General features: G+C 49.9%; 2 pseudogenes; one reads left to right on the forward strand and one right to left on the reverse strand.

Moving 5' to 3' along the window:
* The window catches only part of LOC132085554 (uncharacterized), a 560,373-nt pseudogene that overhangs the window by 452,059 nt on the left and 92,518 nt on the right, over positions 1-15,796 (reverse strand).
* LOC132085574 (zinc finger protein 883-like) overlaps positions 1-15,796 on the forward strand; it is a 211,049-nt pseudogene that overhangs the window by 27,391 nt on the left and 167,862 nt on the right.

Here is a 15,796-nt window from a genome sequence, read left to right on the forward strand (position 1 = left end):
ACATATTAGAGCTCCAGTACGAGCTGGAGTCCAAGGCAGCAAAGTGCTTTGCCACTACAGACATTGCCAATGCATTTTTCTCCATTCCCCTGGCAGCAGAAGACAGGCTTCAGTTTGCCTTCACATGGAGGGGAGTGCAGTACACCCGGAACCGACTGCCCCAGGGGTGGAAGCACAGCCCCATCTGCCATGGACTGATCCAGGCTGCACTGGAAAAGGTGAGGCTCCAGAACATCTGCAGTATATTGATGACATCATTGTGTGGGGGAAGACAGCAGCAGAGGTGTTCGAGAATGGGGAGAAAATCATCCAGATTCTCCTGAAAGCCAGCTTTGCCACCAAGAAGAGGAAAGTCAAAGGACCTGCTCAAGAGATCCAGTTTCTGGGAGTGAAATGGCAAGACGGACGGCGTCAGATTCCCACCAATGCCATCAACAAGATCACAGCAACGTCTCCACCCACCAATAAGAAGGAGACACAAGCTTTCCTGGGTGCCATAGGTTTTTGGAGGATGCATAATCCCGAATACAGTCAGATCATGAGCCCTCTTTACCTGGTCACCCGTAAGAAGAACACTTTCCACTGGGGCCCTGAGCAGCAACAAGCCTTTGCCCAGATCAAGCAGGAGATTGCTCATGCAGTTACCCTTGGCCCAGTCAGGACAGGACCAGGAGGTGAAGAACGTGCTGTATTCTGCAGCCAGGAACCATGGCTTGTCCTGGAGCCTTTGGCAGAAGGTGCCTGGGGAGACTCGAGGCCGACCACTGGGATTTTGGAGTCGAAGCTACAGAGGGTGAGAAGCCAACTACACTCCAACAGAGAAGGAAATCTTGGCTGCCTGTGAAGGAGTCCAGGCTGCCTCAGAGGTGATTGGCACAGAAGCACAACTCCTCCTGGCACCCCAACTACCGGTGCTGGGGTGGATGTTCAAAGGAAAGGTTCCCACCCCCCACCACACCACTGACGCTACATGGAGTAAACGGATTGCTCTTATCCCACAGTGCGCCTGTACTGGAAACCTGAATTGCCCTGGGATTTTGGAGATAATTACAAACTGGCTGGAAGGTGAGAACTTTGGTCTTACTGATAAAGAGCAACAAGAATCAGTGACATGGGCTGAAGAGGCTCCTCCCTATAACCAACTGCCCCCAGAGGAAATGCGCTACGCTCTTTTCACTGACGGTTCCTGTCACATCACAGGGATGCTCCAGAAGTGGAAAGCAGCCGTATGGAGCCCCACACGACAGGTTGCAGAGGCTGCTGAAGGAGAAGGTGGATCAAGTCAACTTACAGAACTCAAAGCTGTTCAGCTGGCCCTGGACATTGCTAAGGGAGAGAAATGGCCAAAGCTCTACCTCTACACTGATTCATGGATGGTAGCCAATGCTCTGTGGGGATGGCTGGAGAGGTGGAAAAAGGCCAACTGGCAGTGTAGGTGTCATGGTTTGATGCTGGCACAATGCCAGTGTCCCCATGAAAATATATGCTCCCTGGTGTCTGCTGTGAGATGTGACCAGGAATAAGCAAAGCAGGCCCCCACTTAGAAATAAAGAAAAGAAACCTTTATTAACTAAACTACAGCTCTAAGTAACACGAAACACACAGGGAAAATGAAAACTTTCCAAAAACATTTCCTCCCCCTCCCATCAAATTTTCAATACATCTACCCCCAAATCTCCAACTCTCGGTCCATCACCACGCTTTAGGTAATCAATTCTAGGTTCATCAAGAGGGGAGGAGTCCTTCTTGTGCCATAGGCTTCCCCAGGAAACACCACTGAAACCTTGTGTGTTTGCACGTCAATCGTGGCACCGCCCAGAGAACATTTGCCATTGTGACATCTTCCTTCCATGTCCAGTGCTCTCACCACTGCACATGGACCAGAGCTGCTTCTAGGGTTGTCCTTTTAAGGATGCTTTTTCCCGTTCCAAAAAGGGCACAGTCTCACCTTTGGAACACCTGTGCCCCCCAAATTTCACCCCTTGGGGCCGAGGGGTACCAACACTGAACCCTCTTGGCTCTGAGCCATTGCCTCCCCCTGGATGCAGTCTCTGGGCCACAGGAAATATGGTTCTGTCCATGGCCATACAGGAAAAGTCCAGCGAAGGCCACTCCATCATCTCTTCCCACCTAAGATTCTTCTCTACTCTCCCGACATCTTTCACTTGCCCAGACCTTCACACTTGCACATTTCCTTCCTCCATTTCATCTCTTATCTCTCTTCTAGGAAAGGTTAATGTTCTGCAAAGATTTCCTTGTCCAAAAAAGGGTTAAAAGCTCGGGCTCTGCCCACCCAAAGCTCCCAGACCCCTTCTCGCTGCATCCCCCGCCCTTCTCCGCCAGCCGGGCTGTGCTGCCAGCACAGGATATCAAATTTCACGGTGACACAGGTGCTCTGTCTCTCTCTGTCTCCTGGGGAGGAGGTGTGGCTGCCCGATGCCTCTCGGGGCTCTTCCACCCTTCCATCCTTGGGCCAGGCCTACCTCACCCAGCCCCAAACCAGCCAGGAGCTGGGCAGGGGAGATCCGACCTGCTTCCCTCGCTGGAGCCCAAGAGAGCTTCCCCCGGGAGTGCTCTGCTTTTTAACCCCTGAGTTCTCAGAGGCGTATCCAATGTCCTCAGCGGCCAAACCAGGTGCCAGTATTCAAATGTGAGCACCTATTGGCCTGACTACTTCATATCCCAGAAAACTAACTTCCTCTCAAACCACGACATCTATATAATCTCAGTCCAGTATTGGAAAAAAGGCTCCCAATATTACCAGTTAGATAGTGCCTGGGCCAGTCTGACCCTTGCTGCTGGGCCAAAGGCAGCAACTGCGTTGTATCACCCCAGAGATACCTTGGCTTGCTGGTGGTTGCAGCTGGGCACTGAACAAGTCCAGGCTTGTTAGGAACCCCGTTACCTCAGGAGGAATAGCTTCAGGCGATGGTGGAGAGAAAAAGGAGAGGATTCTGCTGGAGGGTTTAATGTCCAGAGGTTTATTCCATGGTTACAGAGGTCTGAACGTGAGCAACTGCTCCAACAGAACCACGGCCGCATGGTCTGATTGCCTTTTTAAGTTTAGGGACAGGGGGAGGGGAGGTACAGGTGAGCCACCAACCAGGTGAGAGGGGCAGGGTCTCAGGAGAAGATGACACCCAGATAGGCCAATGACCCCTGGGCCTGAGTGGCATCATTTGAACTTGACCAACCACACGACGCCTTGCTGGAATGTTCAGCCTGATTGACAGGACTCACTCAGCATGGGGGCAAGGGGGAAGGGACAGAGGCATAGGCACACCTGGGGGAATGACCTGGAAGGCCAAAATGGGACATTACAGCACACCACAACATCTCCCCCTAGTTTTGTTTAAAAAGAAGAGGACTGTGTTTGTGGTGCAGAATGATTGCCAAACCATGGTTGGTAAATCAGTTCTTCCTCTACAGGAGGGTCAGTGTTTTCCACTGAGGCTTCCAGGTCATCCATTGGAGCACTGAGGACTTCCAAATGGTAGACTTCAGGAGGGGGAGATGGGCTTGAAATTAACTTGAGCACCATGCGTTTGATTAGTCCAAAAACAATGCTAAAAACTACAATAACTATAACTAAAATAAACAGCACTAAAAACACAGTTTTCAGAATAGATCCCAACCAGCCCGAGAGTCCCCAGCCATTGAACAGTCCATTCAGCCAGTTGTCAGTTTCTCTGTTGATGTCCGAGAGCTTTTGCCAAGGTAGTCCATATGTGGTTTGGGCTGCGGCACTATGCAGGAGGTCACAGGTGGGATGATCACGAGTAGGACGAGAAGCAGGCTCGGTCTCATGGCGTCTCGAGGCTACACACGAACAGTGGGATCTAAACTGGTACAAAAACTTGAAACAAACATATATTATAAACTATTCCAGATAGGAGGCTTAAATGGAATTTCCTCCAGAGAACACGTGCGGCGTTTTCTTCTCCAGGCAGCATGAGCAACCTGGGGTGCTTCTGTAGATTTCTCTGAGACCTTGGGAACATAGGGCTTTACCCATTTGGAAGGAACCCACCTTAAACCAGAGGGGGTGGACACACAGGCATATCCACGTCCCCAAGTAACCAATTTGTAGGGTCCCACCATTTTCCAAGTCTCAGGGTCCTTTACTAAAACTGGAGGTTTTTCTTTCATCAACCTATGACTGCTCCCCCCAAAGTGGCGTAGGATGGGTGGGTTCAGGCTGTCAAAAGAACAATTCAGAAAATTGATTGTGAATAGTGCCCTGGATAACCGGATGTGGGGAGGTTCCACCTTCAGAACCTGTTGTTGCTGGTCCAGGACCCTTTTAATATCACGGTGAGTTCTTTCTACAATGGCTTGACCTGTAGGGGAGTAGGGGATGCCAGTTTTGTGCTCTACTCCCCATTGTTGCAGGAAGCTCTCGAATTCCTTGGATTTGTAAGCAGGCCCATTGTCAGTTTTCAGCTCCTTGGGGATGCCCATGAAAGAAAAAGCCTGTAAGAGGTGCTTAATAGCATCAATAGATGATTCTCCTATGTGGGCAGAAGCATAGACCGCTCCAGAAAAGGTATCTACACCAACATGAACATATTTCTGCCGCCCAAAAGACTGTATGTGTGTTACATCTGTTTGCCACAGTTCACAACTGTTCAACCCCCTTGGGTTTGCTCCCGTACTCACTGTAGGGAGTGCATGTTGTTGGCAATTTGGGCATGTGGCCACAATCGCTTTGGCCTGTTCTCGAGTGATGTTAAACTGACGAACCAGGCCAGGTGCATTTTGGTGGAAAAGCTGGTGGCTGATTTTTGCCTGTTCAAAAACATTTGGGAGAGTGGCCATCACTGCAGGTGCAGCAAGAGCATCTGCCCTTCTGTTACCTTCAGCGATAAACCCTGGCAAGTCAGTGTGTCACCTGACACGCATCACATAAAATGGTTGCTCTCGGTGAGTGACTAACTTTACCAGTTTTAAGAGCAATTAGAAAAGTGTGATGTTAGACACATCTTGCAGTATTGCTTGATCTGCCCTGGATACTACTCCTGCCACGTATGCAGAGTCTGTGATCAGATTAAATGGTTCTGAGAACCTTTCAAAGGCCCTAACAACTGCAGCCAATTCAGCAACCTGAGGTGAACCTTCCACCTCAGCAATGTCTGTCTCCCACTGCTGGGTTTGAGGGTCCTTCCAAGTCATAACGGACTTGTGGGACCTCCCAGATGCATCTGTGAAGACAGTTAGAGCCCTTTTTAAAGGTCTCCTACTTAGAGCACTTCTCAGTTTTAAGGTAAATTGAACATCTTGTTCGAACAATTTGTGAGCGGGCCGCGCTACTGAAATTTGTCCTGAGTAGGAATCCAGAGCAAACTGCAACACTTCATTTTCTTGAAACAATTGTTCCAGTATTTTCATAGTATTTTGACCTGATTTTAACTCAACTGGAATGTGAATGCACTTAAAATCACATCCTGCTAACTCCCTGATCCGGGTCCTTGCTTTTCGGATCAGTTCTGCTACCAGCTCCTGAGGCTTTGTCAGTCTCTTGGACCTTTTGTGACTGAGGAAAACCCATTCTATGACCAAGAGAGGGTCCCTCTGGTCCCGGTCCTTTTTTGGTGTGTTCTTTGCCTTAGGTGTTTGTTTTTCCTCCCACCAGAAAATAATTCCATGGAGGTGTGGCAACTTACCTAGGATGATAAATTTGAATGGCAGGTCAGGCCGGCATCCGTTGGCCTGTCTTTTGGACATTGCAAACTGAACCTTTTCTAGAGCTTTCCGTGCCTCTGGGGTAATAGACCTAGGAGCACCTGGGTCCTCTCCCCCTTTCAATAAATTGAAAAGAGGGGCAAGGTCTTCATTAGTCAGACTGAGCTATGGTCTTACCCAATTCAAAGACCCACACAACTTGTGGACATCCGCAAGGGTCTTGATCTTTGGATTGATTTCTAGTTTTTGAGGAACAATGGTCCTATTTCCAATTTCTAAGCCCAAATACTTCCAAGGTGGCATCTTTTGAATTTTCTTTTCCTGGAGCTCGAACCCTGCAACAATCAATGCATCAATCGTTAGGTCAAGCGCATGTGTGAGTACATCATCATTGGGGGCACACACAAGGATATCATCCATATAATGATAGATAATGGCCTTCTCTGCGGCTGCACATACTGGGGAAAGCAGGGAAGAGACATACCACTGGCAGATAGCTGGAGATACCTTTAATCCCTGAGGAAGAACGGTCCAATGGTACCTTTTCATAGGGGATTCCATATTAATAGAAGGAACTGAGAATGCAAAACGCGGTGCATCGTCAGGGTGCAAGGGGATTTGGAAAAAACAATCCTTAATATCAATAACAGCTAATTTCCAATCTTGGGGAAGCATTGTTGGGGATGGCATACCAGGTTGGGGAGAACCCATATCTTCAATTACGTTATTAATTTGTCGGAGGTCGCAGAGGAGCCGCCATCTCTTTTTGTCAGCTTTTTGGATGACAAACACTGGGGAGTTCCATGGGGACATGGTCTCCACAATGTGGCCCTTTTTTAGTTGCTCTTCTACTAGTTCCTCAAGCACCTTTATTTTTTGTTTACTGAGCGGCCACTGTTTCACCTGAACTGATTTGTCTGTTATCCACTTCAGTTTTTGGGTGGGGCGCTGTTGTTCAATGACTGCTGTACAAATATGCTGTGGAGAGTCTGGAATATCAATTGTGACACCCCACTGGGCCATCAAATCTCTCCCTAACAAAGGTTCCGAATAATCTAACACAAATGGACGGATATTTGCCAATTGTCCGTTTGGTCCCTCAAATTGAATAATGCTTTTGGATTGTCTTGCCAATTGCAGACCTCCTACACCTCGAAGATGACCAGCAACATTTTGCAAAGGCCAATGTGCTGGCCAGTCTTGTACTGGAATCACTGTGCAGTCTGCACCTGTGTCTACAAGCATCTCAATGCGTTTAGACTCCCCACCCCCACTGACATTACACCATAATTTGGGTTTGTCTTTCCCAATAACTTGTACTCGGGCGACTGTGGGCCCTTGTTTTTTGATATTTTCAGGTAAAGATGGCACAGGGATAGCTTGTGCAACAATTTGTCCCTTGGGAAGAAACAGGGGTGGGTGGAAACAATGCAGGCCGAGAACAAATTGCTCAGGATCTGATGTTGTCATTCCTGGAGCAATTCTGATCTCTTGTGGTGTGTGTTTGGTGTCCCCAATGACGATGTACTTACAACGAATCCGGTTCCAAGTACCTTTCTGTTCAGGATTTACAGACACAAAATGCCAATCAGTGTCCTCCAGATGGAGTGACTCAGTCAGCTGCAACCTGTAAGGCTCATTGACAGAAGACGAGGTTAACACAGGATCACTTAAATCATACACAGTCTTTGAAGCACCTGCTTCACTTACACAAACATTAATATCGCGCGCTTGATTTGTTTTGCTACCCTTATTCCCTTGGCCTGCTCTTTTTGTGTCTGCGCGCCTGGCAGGCCGGCGCTGTCTTTTCAGTTTTTTTGTTGTTGTTGACCCCCAGGGAGGGCTTGTAGTTCTCCTCCCCTGCCATTTCTAAATTCATCAAATTCCCTTTTCAGGGGGCACTGGTTACTCCAGTGCCCTAGGTTGTTACAAAGCAGGCATGGTTTTGTGGGCTCAACCATTGCTGGTCTCTGCTGCTGCCCAGGGTACTGCTGTGCAGAGGGAAAAGGTGCAGGGCTGGCAACGGCGACACGCTGAGGTGGTCTTGGCAGCAGCCTTGGTCTGGTGTCTTCAGCCACTCTCATCAGAGGCACTTTCCTGTTACAGACTATGAGCATATCTTTTAAGGTTGGAGACGGTTCGATAGGAAGGCTCAGGATTGCCGTTTGACACTGTTCATTTGCATTTGTAAATGTCATTTCCTCTAAAATTGCTTCCCTAGCATTCTCTTTTTTAACTTGTATTTCAATAGCTCTAGTTAACCTTTCGACAAATTACAAAAAAGGCTCTGATGGTAGCTGTTTAATTTTACTATAGGGTTCAAAAGGCCCCTCAGGTTGTAGTGAAAAGAACGCTTTTTCAGCTGCTTCTTTTACTTTCTCGAGTGTTTCTGCCGGAATTGCAGTAGCTTGGATTGAGGGAGAAGACCATTGGCCCTCACCACAGAGGTGCTCAATGGTGATAGGGTTACCACTGTTGTCTTTGGCTGTGTTTGGATCAGAATGCAAACCTGGGAGAGCATCATTCAGCATTTGTTTCCATGCTATTTCCCATAATTTGAATTCCGTGGAGGTCATGAGACAGGAAAAAAGCTGTTTTAAATCATGTGGAATCACTACAGTCCTACTCAGTTCAGAATTTAACAGGCCACGGAAATATGGACTGTGTGGACCATATTCTTTATGAGATTTACAGATCTCTTTAATCAATTGTCGTCCAAAAGGACTCCAATTAGCAGTTGGAGCTGCTCCCCCCTGAGCTGCAGGCTGAAAGGTAACAGGAGCCAGTGACAACATGGGACTATGCACTGAATCTGCTGTTCCCTGCTCTGTATCCCTTGAAACAGAAGCATTGGGATCACAGCTACAGGTTTGGGGGATGGCAGTGGGTGTGTCCCCACCGTGGGAACCCGGGGAGGGGGCAGGGACGCAAGGGGGACAGGGGGCTGGCAAGGGGCGGGGAAACCGTGGGAACAGGGGGCGGGGTCAGGGGGCAAGCAGGGGGCGGGGATGCCTGGTGACATCACGTCAGCAGACGCCCCCTGGGAGGAGTAGAGGGGTGGAGCTGAGGGAATTGCAGGAAAGGGAGGCGGAGGGGGGAAGGTGTCACGAGGAACAGGAGGAGAGGGGGATGGGGCTGGAGTTTCGGGATGCTTAAGAGGATTTTGGGAAGACGAAGACCAGGTTTGGGAAGATGCCACGTGGCATCCACCATCTTGTGGACCCCCTGGGGGCAACTTTGGGCATCACTGCTCTCTGGAAAGCTAACACGTGCTGTAGGTTTCAGAGGATGGGACACAGGGGATTGGGAAAGGTTCCACGCAGCCTGGCCAGGGCCTTGTGGACAGGGCAACTCAGGCATTTCAGCAGACTCTGGGAGTCGACATCCTAATGAGTTTGCTCTGTTTAAAATACCAAGTTTTGGGGAAAGAGGTTTAGGGGTTTTAGAGCTAGGAGAGGGAGAAACAGGGAGAGCAGAGGTACATGGCTTTAAATTTGGCTTTTTCTCCATTTCCTTTTGTTTGAGCAATGCTGTTCGAATTTGTAAACTCCAAAACAAAAATTTAGCTGAGGGTGCATTGCCAGATTGTCCTAAGGTTATCAATTCATTCCCAACTTTATCCCAGAATTTAATATTGTGGATTTGTGAGATTTGTGGGAGATTTGTGGGAAGTGGAGGAAAAGCCATCTTATAAACTGTTTCAATTTTCCTTTAGAGAACTTAACATTACCACTGTCTAAAATGCTAACAATATTATAAAACACTCCTTTTTGTACAATGCTGAATTTCAAACCCATGTTAGATATAAAAAGCAAAGTACTAAATCCCGCCTGACCAAAAACAAAGCTAAAATCAGCTACCGATTTAAAAAAAAAAAAAAAACACAGATGGAAAGCGATAACGAGCCGACAAAAGCTTCACAATGCAGCTGTATATACTGCTTTTAAAATTCCCGGGCAGCAGCAGCAGGGCACGCCCTGCAGTGCTGAGGCAGAAACAAAGCCTCCCCCGCCGTGGAATGCAGCCCCCCCCGCGGAGCAGAGAGAGCAGCCACGCCACGTGGCAAGCCGAAACCGGGGCCCCCCACACCGCGTGTGCAGAGAACCCCCCTCCCCCGCACAGAGAGAGAGAAAGAGAGTCCCCCGCGGCGAGAGAGCCGAGAGCCCCCCCTCCCCCGCACAGAGAGAGAGAGAGAAAGATCTCCCGACCACGTGGAGAGAGCCGAGCACGCTGTATTGCAGAGCCGGGGGGAAGGGCAGAGAGCTCTCACTCCGGCGCGAATGTCAAAAGAGAGTAACATATGCAGCAGAAAGCTAAAGCTAGAACGCAATAAATTCCCGTCTGTGGGGCTGCGCAGCCAAAAATGCAAAGGCAAAAAGGAACAGAACTCATGGCAGAGTCTGTTTTTGAGCTCCTGCTCTAACGAGAGCAGAGATACTCACCTGAAATGGAAGCTGTAGCTGGCTGGGTACAGGCAGGTCTCTTCACCGGAACAGGACCTCTCTATAGGCGAGAGAGGCTACCCTGTTCTTCCTCTGGAAAATCTGTTCATCAGAAAGGAGCTGGGCTTTCCACAGGTGCTGAACAGTCCACGAAACTTCTTCTGGGAATATTCCCTAAGTCTCTAGCTGAGGGCGTTGTAACCAAAGCCCCTTTCAGCTGGATGCACGGCTGCCTGAAGATTCTACAAGGTACTGCAGGTCGGTCTCAGGCTGCAAAGTCGCTTTGCCCACCCAGAGACGCCAAATATTGGAAAAAAGGCTCCCAATATTACCAGTTAGATAGTGCCTGGGCCAGTCTGACCCTTGCTGCTGGGCCAAAGGCAGCAACTGTGGTGTATCACCCCAGAGATACCTTGGCTTGCTGGTGGTTGCAGCTGGGCACTGAACAAGTCCAGGCTTGTTAGGAACCCCGTTACCTCAGGAGGAATAGCTTCAGGCGATGGTGGAGAGAAAAAGGAGAGGATTCTGCTGGAGGGTTTAATGTCCAGAGGTTTATTCCATGGTTACAGAGGTCTGAACATGAGCAACTGCTCCAACAGAACCACGGCCGCATGGTCTGATTGCCTTTTTAAGCTCAGGGACAGGGGGAGGGGAGGTACAGGTGAGCCACCAACCAGGTGAGAGGGGCAGGGTCTCAGGGGAAGATGACACCCAGATAGGCCAATGACCCCTGGGCCTGAGTGGCATCCTTTGAACTTGACCAACCACACGACGCCTTGCTGGAATGTTCAGCCTGATTGACAGGACTCACTCAGCATGGGGGCAAGGGGGAAGGGACAGAGGCATAGGCACACCTGGGGGAATGACCTGGAAGGCCAAAATGGGACATTACAGCATACAACAACAGTCCAGTTTATCCCAGTCTGTAGGAACCCAGTCCATTTGATCCCAATCCATATTTGATCCCAGTCCATATTTGATCCCTGTCCATAGCTTATCCTAGTCCACATTTTATCCCAGTCCAGTTTATCCCAGTCCATAGTTGATTTTAGTCCATATTTGATCCCAGTCCATTTTTGATCCCAATTCATATTTGATCCCAGCCCGTATTTGATCCCAGTCTATATAAGCTCAGTCCAGTTTATCTCACACTGTAGGATTCCAATCAATAATTGATCCCAGTGAATAGTTGACCCCAGTTCATATTTGATCCCAGTCCCTATTTGATCCAAGTCCCTGTTTGGTCCTAGTCCATATTTGATCCCAATCCCTATTTGATCCTAGTCCATGTTTGATCCCAGTCCATGTTGCCCTGCACACATTCCAGAAGTTTGCAATTCCAGCTCCGAGCCAGGAAAATATGTTCCCGCCCTTGAAGGGAAATGGAGCAAAATCCTACAGAGACATTCCCTGCCAGCCTTCAGGACTTCAGCTCCTGGGACTGGGAATTAAAATAGTAATTGGGAAATAAAATAATAAATAATCAGGGGAGGGTCTGTGGGGACAGAGGGGTCATCTAAATCAGGGCAGGGGTCAATTAAATCAGGGGAAGGGGAATTAAAACAGGGAAAGGTCAACTAAATCAGGGGAGGGTCTTTGGAGGCAGGGGTCAATTAAATCAGGGGAGGGATAAATTAAATCAGGGGAGGGTATTGGGTGGTCCCTGAGGCAATTAAATATAGGGAGGGTCTCTGGTGGTGCCTGGGTCAATTAAATCAGGGCAGGGTCTCTGGTGGTCCGTGGGCCCAGGGAGACACTGAGAGAGAAACAGAGCAGGCAAAGAGAGGCAGGAGAGAAAAGGGACACAAAGACAATGAGCTGAGAAGGCGGCACTCTGCAAACAGAACTGCAACAGACTGAACATGAACGGGAGAGAAATCAGTAAGTCTCATATTTTGCTGTCAAATACATCCCACACACCCAGCCCCACACAATCTCCATCCCACCACTCTAATGGAGACCCCACGACTCTAAATCATTTCCCAACCTCATCTCAGCCTGATGGCTGCGGAATCGAGTGAGTTTGGCATGGGATTGAGTTTTTTGAGGTGGGTTTGAGCTCTTTTTGGGGTCAGATTGAGCTGTTTTCACTGGGATTTGAGTGATTTTGAGGTGACAGATCCATTCCTCTTGGCTTTTGCAGTGCAAAGAGATGGAGAATAGAGAAAAATTAAGGTGAAATTAAAAGGCGAAACAGCTAGGTGTGTTCCCAACATGGATCACAGGGAATGTGGAGCACCTGGGCTGTGCCCAAAGTGTCTCCTCCAGTGGGGGATGGAGCTGGAGCAGCGCACGAAGCTCTGCCCGCACTCGGGGCACTCACAGAGCTTCCCTTAGTGGTGCCTCCGTTGGTGTCGGGTCAAGTGAGAGCTGCTGGAGAAGCTCTTCCCACACGGGGGACACTCGTGGGATTCTCCCCAGTGTGGATGCGCCGGTGGGTGATGAGGTTGCAGTTGTGCTTGAATCCCTTCCCACAGTCGGGGCATTGGAAGGGCCTCTCCTCCCTGTGCATCCAGTAGTGCTGGAGGAGACTGGAGCTGGTCGGAAACCTCTTCCCACACTTGGAACACTCGTAGGGCCTCTCCCCAGTGTGGGTCCTCTGGTGGCTGATCAGGTGGGAACTCTGGCTGAAGCTCTTCCCACACTCCCCACACTCCCCACACTCGTGGGGCTTCTCTCCAGTGTGGGTCCTCTGGTGCGTGATCAGGTGGGAGCTCCGGCTGAAGCACTTCCCACACTTGGAACACTCATAGGACTTCTCTTTAGTGTGGATCCTCTGGTGGCTGATCAGGTTGGAGTTCCACCGGAAGCTCTTCCCACACTCCCCACACGTGTGGGGCTTCTCCCCATCATGGAGCTGCTCATGGAGCACCAGCTCCAAGCTCTGGCTCCGTCTCCGGCCGCCTTCCCGGCCCAGGCTGGCTCTTTCCCCCTCAGATCCCCACTGGCTGCGTTTGCAGCCCCTCCTCGTGTGGCATCTCCGGGGCTTTTCCTCCCCGTTGGCTTCCTGCGCCGTAGAGCCGCTCAAAACGGCCTCTGCCACCAGGTTCTGCCGCGGGCATTTGTCCTCTCTGCTCTCCATGCTCAGCTTCTGCTCTGGAGGAGGAAGGACAAGGACAGGATGGGATTTGCCTCCGTGCCACAGGAAAGGGCAAGGAGATCCCCCCAGGGCTGTGCTGCAGCCGGTCCATGCTGGGCTGGGAGATGGAGCAGCACAGAGGGGAAAGGGGCACTGACTTCCTCCTCACCTGCCTCAGTGTCCCGGGGCATCTTCCTCTTCCTCGCAGCCTCCCAGGCCTTGGCAATGGGAAATCCTGGTTTGGGGAAAACAAGGGAGAAGCGCGCTTGTAGGAGCATTGGGGGGTAGGACGGTCGGGACAGACGGAGACCAGAGATCTCTGCAGCCAGGTTGTGGAACTTGCGGTTTATTGCAAAGGGCCTGGGTGCAGGGCCCTGCTTGGAGCTACCAGGCACAGCTCGGAGCAGGGCTGAGAGAAGAGAGGGGTAGAGAGGATGAGAGGGTAAGAGAGTAAGAGGAGAAGAGCGTAAGAGAGGAAGGGTCCCGTTACAATACAATCAATTTTCTTCTGTGTTAAATATTATATTTCTCACTAACCAATCTAGTACAATATACAAATCCTATAGCATTTACATACAGCCTGTAAAAATCATTACATCACCATACTGTGATACATTTTAAACCCTAAAATCTCCTCTTTGGACTCCCTCTGCCAAGCTGTAGGATCTGCTGTGACCCTTGGATCTGTCTGCGAGCAGAGAGAATTGTTTCATCAAAAGGGGATTACCTTCAGTTGAACCACACAATTGTTTTCCAGTTGTTCACTAACTGAGGTATCTCAGAGCTTGCTTTCATTTCAGTCTTCCTTATACTTTTTATGTTCACACAATCTTTTGCCAGACAATCGTATTTATAAGGCTTTCCTGTTTCATCTTCCCCAACACACATTGAGTTTGAAGGTCACTCTGCCCAAGTCCATCTCTACAAGTCACTGGCCATCTGGGCTCCAGAAAAACCTCCCAAACACCAAGATTCAGCCCTGAAAAAGCCTCCCAGGAGTTCCCCATCCCTGGTCCCTCCCCTCTGGTGTTCGGGGGCTCCCCCCTGTCCCAGCTGTTTGGGGTCACGCTTGGATTGGGGGTCCCCCTTGTGCCTGGTGCCCGCCCTGCCCAGGCTGCTGGCAGTCCCAGCAATGCCAAAAGCTCCCCCTGCTTCCCTCTCCCCATTTTGGGATGCCTGGGCTGTTTGGGCTCCCGGGCTCCCTTCTCCCCGCATTCTCTACTTTGGGTTGTGAATGAGACGAGGGCTGGTTGTCCCACACCTGCCAAGTGAGTGCTGGAGTCTCCCACGCTGCGTTTCCAACTTTCCTCGAGGGAAGCAGCCAGTAAAGAGACACAGCGAGTGATAAGAGGAGTGAGAGAATCCCCCGGGGTAACTGGGACTGGGTCCCAGAGAGGGGCTGGACCCCTCAGGAGGAAGGGAGCAGAGGAGTTTCCAAGCCCAATCCACTAGGAAATGGGAAAAAAGGGGCTCCTAAAATTTCTGTTGGTTTGAGGGATAAGAGAGCCCAAGAGCATCCAGAATGAAAACCTGCAGGGTTGAGGAATTAACATTCCAAGAGCATCCACGGCTGAGCCAAATTCTGCCGGATTGAGGATATGCTCAAGAACATCTGGGATTGGGCAGCACAGCTGGGTTGAGGGATATCCAAGAGCATCAGGACTGGCCAGAAACACCTAAACTTGTAATAGGTGACGTGAAAGTGTAGTATATGGAAGAGATAATTCATGCTATTAATGTATAAAATATTGTAAAATCCACACTATGTCTTTTGACCACCCTGGCAGGGAACAGCATCTTATTCATATACATCCAGTTCCTGGACTTGGTTGAGATAAACATCGGGGTTTTACATGAAAGAATAGAAGCTTCCAGGGCGATCATCGCTGGCTTCCCCGGGTCACAGGGTCCAGCCAAGAGTGATTAACGCCTCGAAGATTACAGCTACCATGATGATCCACAGCCCCACCCTGATGCATGTGAATGCTGCCTTCCCCAGAGTCTACTGACAACATCAGACACCGGGACTGAGTCTTTGTCCACCTCTGCACAGGTAAAGACACGGTTATGCATGGGAAGAGACACAAAGAACATTCGGTCATCTCTGCCTCGAGCAGAATAAACTGTAAAAGAACTCGCTGTGTCAGGCAGCATTTGTGAACAGGGGGAGACTCTGACATTCCGAGCTCAGATCCGTGTTCACCCAGCACCGAACCCGGGCTCGACGCTGACCCTTGGCTGTGCTGGTTTTGACGACCGAACTTCAGTCGCACAGACAAATTAATAAATCTTTGCTAAATTTTCTTATAAGTTTGGCTCTCGATTTGATCATTTATAACAAAAGGTACCTTATTGTTGTCTTGTTGTGTGTGAGAGTGAGTCACACACAAAAGCAGCCTCAGCTTCCCAGGTGGGTGGGAAGGGGGGGGCTGTGGAAAGAGGAGTGTGTGACCCACAAATGAGCCATTGTTCTCCTGGGCGTGTGGGGGCTGTGGCATAAGGTACAGGTGACCTGCAAAGGGGCCATTGTCCCCAGGGCGTTTGAAGGGGCCGTGGCTAAGAGTGTGAGTGACACACAAATCAGCCTCACAGG

Source organism: Ammospiza nelsoni, chromosome 31 (assembly GCF_027579445.1).
Source record: "Ammospiza nelsoni isolate bAmmNel1 chromosome 31, bAmmNel1.pri, whole genome shotgun sequence".
NCBI classification, from domain to species: Eukaryota; Metazoa; Chordata; class Aves; order Passeriformes; family Passerellidae; genus Ammospiza; species Ammospiza nelsoni.